We start from the raw sequence: 6,101 nt of genomic DNA, 5'->3' as shown, positions 1-6,101 counted from the left end.
CAGTTCACAATGTGGTGCCGGGGTGGTGGTGCAGTGTGGTGCGGGGTGTGTGTGCTGTGAGCAGGGTGGTGGTGCAGTGTGGTGTGTGTGTGCTGTGTGCAGTGTGGTGGTGGTGGTGGTGCTGGGAGTGCAGTCCACAGTGTGGTGCCGGGGTGGTGGTGCAATGTGGTGCAGGGTATGTGTGTGTGCTGTGCGCAGGGTGGTGGTGGTGGTGGTGCTGGGAGTGCAGTCCACAGTGTGGTGCCGGGGTGGTGGTGCAATGTGGTGCAGGGTGTGTGTGTGTGCTATGCGCAGGGTGGTGGTGGTGGTGCAGTGTGGTGTGGGGTGTGTGTGTGCTATGTGCAGTGTGGGGTGGTGGTGCTGGGAGTGCAGTCCACAGTGTGGTGCAGGGAGTGTGTGTGTGTTGTGCACAGGGTGGTGGTGGTGGTACAGTGTGGTGCAGAGTGTGTGTGTGTGTGTGCTGTGCACAGGGTGGTGGTGGTGGTGCAGTGGTGCAGGGTGTGTGTGTGTGCTGTGCACAGGGTGGTGGTGGTGGTGCAGGGTGTGTGCGTGTGTGCTGTGCACAGGGTGGTGGTGCAGGGTGTGTGTGTGTGCTGTGCGCAGTGTAGTGGTGGTGGTGCAGTCCACAGTGTGGTGCAGGGTGTGTGTGTGTGCTGTGCATAGGGTGGTGCCGGGGGTGTAATGCGCTTGCTCCAAAGCTGCTCCATCCCTCGGTCTCAGATTACTCTCGTTTAGTTATTCTCTTCCTAGGTTTTACACCTGCAAAACTCCTGTGCTATTTGCTGGTCCTCACTGGAAATTGCAACTGCTCCCCACTTTGTGTTCTCTGGACACGTCCGCTCAATGTGCAGCGGACGTCAGAAAAGTGACCAGGCTGTTGGGAGCCATTAGGATAGGGAAAGGTAACGACAGAACATAACATATTGCTGCTATATAAATCCATGGTACACCCGCACCATCTCAAAGACAATGTATTGGGATTGGAAAAGGAACAGAGAAGAGTAACAGGCATGATTCGGGGTATGGAACAGGTTCTGTGTGAGGAGAGATTAATAAGACTGGAACTGTTCAGTTTGGAGAAGAGGCGACGGGGCGTGGGGCGGATATAGAGGTCTATAAAATCTTCACCGGTGTGAAGGAACAACACAAGAACTAGGGGGTTACCAAACGAAGTTAATAGATTTAAAACACAAGAAAGTATTTCTTCACACAGCGCAGTCAACTGGGGAACTCCTTGCCAGGGGATGTCGTGAAGGCCTAGACCATAACAGGGTTCAAAAAAGAACTAGGTAAGTCCATGGAGGACAGGTCCATCAGTGGCTATTAGCCAGGCGGGGCAGGGATGGTGCCAGGAGCTGGGAATGGGCGACAGGGAGCGTTGTCAACCTCTCAGCTTTGCCAGGAGTCTCCTAGAATTAGGCCTCATCTCCCAGCGGCTACTGCACCAAGCTCAGAGATTGTAGGCCACTAAAAGTCCGGCAACGCAGCAGGGTTAAGACAGGCTCCCTGCCTGCCCCGGACCTGTGTCACTCCCGGAAGTGGCCAGCACGTCTTTGTGCCCCAGGGGGAAGGCGGCAGGAGGTCTCCACACACTGCCAGTGCCCTGAGCGCTGACTCTGCTGCACCCCTTGGCCGGGGAGTGTGGCCAATGGAAGCTGCAGAGGCGGTGCTTGCGGCGTAGGCAGCGTGCAGAGCTCCCGCCCTCGGGGTCTGTAGAAACATGCTGGCTGCTTCTGGGAGAGACGTGGGGCCAGGGCGGGCAGGGAGGGAGCCTGCCTTATCCCTGCTGCGCCACTGACCAGGAGCAGCCCCAGGTAAACACCTCTTGGCCAGAACGGGCACCTCGAACCCCCTTCTGCACCCCAATCCCCTGCCCTAGCCTTGAGCCCCCTCCAGCACCCAACCTCCCAGAGCCTGCACTCCAACCCCTTGCTCCAGCACCCAAACTCCCTCGCTCAACTTGCACCCTGCACCCCCTCCTGCCCCAGGCTCAGCCTGGAGCCCCCTCACACACTCCAAACCCCTCAGCCCCTGCCCAGAGACTGCACCTCCGCCCTCCACCAAGCCCCTGCCCCAGCCTGCTAAAAGTGAGTGAGGGTGGGGGAGAGTGAGCGACAGAGGGAGCCATGGATGGAGTGAGCTGGGCGGGGCCTCAGAAAGGGGGCGGGGTGGGGCATTTGGGTTTGTGTGATTACACAGTTGGCAACCCTACTCCCGGGGGATGGATCACTTGATGATTCCCTGTTCGGTTCACTCCCTCTGGGGCACCTGGCACTGGACACTGTCGGCAGGCAGGATACTGGGCTGGATGGACCTTTGATTTCACCCAGTGTGGCCGTTCTGCTGTTCCTAGGAGCACCTACGCACTTCATTCCTGACAAGGAAGCTATAAAAAAGATCACTAGCCCTGCTTCCCGAGACACCACAGGTAGTAGCTTTGCCCAGCCCAGCATGTCAGTTCTCGTGCCTTTGACTAGTCTTTCTGCCAGGTCCAGCCCACGTGCCACTGAGGGTTGCCAGGAGTTGGTTTTTCAACTGGAACCTCCGTTCGAAAGGGGACCCTGGCGGCTCCGGTCAGTCCAGTCGGCGGCGCAGCAGGGCTAAGGCAGGCTCCCTACCTGCCCTTGCTCTGCATGGCTCCTGGAAGTGGCTGGAATGTCCCTGCGGCTGCTAAGTTCAGGGGTGGCCAGGGAGGCTCCGTGTGCTGCCCCCGCCCTGAGCGCCGGCTCCACAGCTCCCATTGGCTACTTCCCCTGCAGCTCTCTTCTGCTGCCAGCTTCCTGGCTTTATACCAGCCCTGTCTGCTCCTCAGTGGGCTCCCTCATCAATCAGCCTATCAGGTTAATTGGTCTAATTCAGTGATACTCAGACCTCAGTGGTTCAGGAGCCAAATTAGCCATCAGCATGAGCCAAAAGAGCCCAGTCATGTGAATTCATGGTTTCATATAATTCTGTACAGTCCCATTTAAACAGTATGACAGAAATAGTTATATTATTCCCACAGCAAAATGACTGACCTAGTTCTTTATCAACAATTGGTTAATAACACAGTAGAAGTCTCCTGACTGGTTAATAATTTAGTCACACAGTGTTTTACTATCATGTATTGCAAAGAGGAGACACGTTTAAGAGTCACTTGCAGCTCAGGACCCTCAGTCTGAGCATCACTGGTCTAATTCAACCTGCTCTGCCTTGTGTGGGCGATTCTTCCATCCCACTTCCGGAAGTGGGTGGGAGCGAGACCTGGACAGCCTGTAGCAGGCATGAGAGAAAGCTGAGTATCTTCCACCCCTGCTGGCTTCCCCGTCTTCTAAATGGCAAGTGGGAACCAAAATTACAGACACTGAAATACAGGAGAAAGCAAAAGTGTCAAGTTTAATTATTATTTTCCACCACAGGCATCTCCGTTGGCTAGGACATCTGCCCGCATGGATGCTGTAGATTGCCACGTACTTTTAGGGGCGAAAGAAAAATCCAGACCTGTTATTTACCAGGCTGCACGTGGCAATAGATTGTATAGGTAAGGGATGCAAGGAGGGTATGGGTCATGATGCAAACTGCAGGCACGCACACAACTAAAATTAATTAATTTAAAGTTTTATTGGGGATAGTTACAAAGGGTAGGGGAGCAGCGTATGATTAGCTAATAGGGTTAATGGAACTTAAAACATACAATGGCTAAAGTATTTACTATCAAACAATATTTATAAACAAAGATGCAGTAAACAATATTTATAAACACAGATGCAGCATTTAGTAATAACCAATACTTACGAATACAAACCAACTCATAACGACCGGCAAACGTAGAAACTCTGCTTAAAACACGTGAGCTGAGAGAGGCTTTGAGGTGATCAGGCTCGGTTACGGGTGTGCACAAGGTACACAGGATTTGTTTTTCTTTCTCCTCTTCTGCCTGCACATGGCAGACCAGCCTAAAGTACCCACTATGACATCATAGAAGTGTCATAGGGGACGGGGCCCAAAAACTGTGTGTGTTCGTTTCTGATTGATACAAGCAAAGTTTACACCAAGTAGGGGAGCAGGTGCCTGAAAGTCTGGCTTCACCCCCAAAAGGTGAGGAAATGCATATAGTTTAGAATTCGTTTAACACTGAATGACAAAAGAAGAGGCCAGGGCAATACCGGTATGGGCAAGTTTTTAGGATGCAGACAGGAACTTATCTTAACAGATGCTTTCCAGGGGGTCCCCTGTAAGGAGACCGTGCCGATGGCCCAAGGCCACTGGGCCAACCTAGCCTCAGGTTTAAGGACATTTCCAAGCGGGACTGGAAAACTTTCAACATCAACACGGCAAGCTGGGAAGACCTGGCAAGACACAGGCTGTGCTGCACCCATGAGCCAAAGGGGGCATCTACCCAGCAAGTTCTCAAGCCCAGAGCTCCGGCTATGGTGCTAAAAATAGCCCCATAGCCTTGGGGCTTGGGCTGGAGCGCGGGCTCTGCACCCACCACGTCTCCCTGGTGTTCAGAGCTCCAAGTCTACATGACATTTTTAGTGTCACCGTGCGAGTCCTGCAAGCCTTGTACTGCAGCCCAGGCTCTGACACCCCATGGCAGAGGGTGCTGCTTGCTGTGTAGATGCCCCCAAGGAGGCTGAAGAGAGAGGAAGTGCTCTGGGTGTGCCAGCTTCATCTTCCGTCCCTGAGCTTTACTCCTGCATTACGGGCGCTGTCACGCAAGACCTGTTGTCTGTGGTGAAGTTGCAGCCATGTTGGCCCCAGGATCTGAGAGAGGCCCAGCTGGGGACGTCACGTCTTACTGCACCAACGCTCTCCCCATCGAAGTCAGCACACTAAACGATATGACCTCCCCCACCTTGTCGCTCGAGAACTGGACATTTTAGCTACTCGCAATGCTGCCGCACGACACACAGTCACCTAGCTGCAGATGTGCACGGTGCTGTACAATGGGTACAATGACTAGTGCCCCAGCCGTGTCTCAGCGCCGGAGCTGGTATCCCGAGCCAACACTAGCAGGGCTGGGCACTCCTCTCCACGCCCAGCTGAGGCCTGTTTGCTCCTGGAGACGCTGGGGTTAATTCGATCACTTCCCAGTACTGTGGCTGGCCAGGGAGCTGGGGAATCCACTGGCTATTGGGCCCTGAGATCAAAGCCCTTCCTCAGAGCTGTCAGCCACCCCCTAACCTCCCCACCACCTCCTGCAATAGGAGGGTTTGGGTCATCTGAGAAAAGGAGCCAATGGCAGCTGCCTTCCTGCTACCCTCAACTTTACCTGCCTTTATTTCCCCCCCCCCCAGAGCAAACCTTTGATTGCTCTGGCCTTTTGGATTGTCAGGGCCCCAAGCCAACCCTTGGCCGGAGTCCAGGCCTAGCACAGGCAGGACTCAATTGTCAGCCAGGAAAACAGTAACTGGGCCCAGGCCCTGAGTGTTTCCCCCTTTAGCTCCAAAGGTATTTTCTCTCTCTCTTTCTGGGATGCTCTTCGGAGCCCATCTCCAGCAATGCGAGTGGGGATGTGTGTGTATGTAGATCTGGGGGGGTCTGCATCTCTCTGTAATCTCCGCCACCCAACGGGATCCCTGCACCTGCTGTTGCATGAATTCTGCATTGCACAGGCAGGGCCAGAGCTTTGCCCCCATCGAGCAGGCTCCCCACATGGCCTGGCTTGTGGAGCTCAGCGATTGATGTCCTTGTGGGGTTGCCAAACCTTCCCACGAGCTCCCCTCCACTTGGAAACGTTTGTTGTAGTCTGTGCAAACAGGGGGTGGTGGGCGGGGTCAGTCTCACTCCCCTGGGAAGGGGGCAGAGGCCAGGCTGCCTCCTGAGCAACCAGATTAAACTTGGGGCAGGAGAAGAGGAAACCAGCTGCTCGGCTCCAGGGCCAAAAGGGCAGGTGACATGCTCCAGGGGCTCTCCCAGGTCAGGCCACGGTGCCGGCTGCATTTCAGTGTGGGTGGCCAGTACACTGGTGTCCGTGCATCTCTGCATGGGCAGAGCAGGATTTGGATTGAAGCAGAAGTGGAGGGAAACAGGTGTGAACAATGGAGACTATTGAAACTTTACTTCCCTTGGTAACTGTTGGAGAGCAGAGGAAGCCCCCCGCTGTGGGGGTTGGAGTA

The 6,101-nt window shown here is 54.6% G+C and overlaps 1 pseudogene; it reads left to right on the top strand.

Annotated features, from left to right (window-relative positions):
• Window positions 1-6,101, top strand: part of LOC115639678 — a 42,224-nt pseudogene that overhangs the window by 1,078 nt on the left and 35,045 nt on the right.

Source organism: Gopherus evgoodei, unplaced genomic scaffold, assembly GCF_007399415.2.
Source record: "Gopherus evgoodei ecotype Sinaloan lineage unplaced genomic scaffold, rGopEvg1_v1.p scaffold_103_arrow_ctg1, whole genome shotgun sequence".
NCBI classification, from domain to species: domain Eukaryota; kingdom Metazoa; phylum Chordata; order Testudines; family Testudinidae; genus Gopherus; species Gopherus evgoodei.
This window is presented reverse-complemented; position numbering and strand designations above follow the sequence as displayed.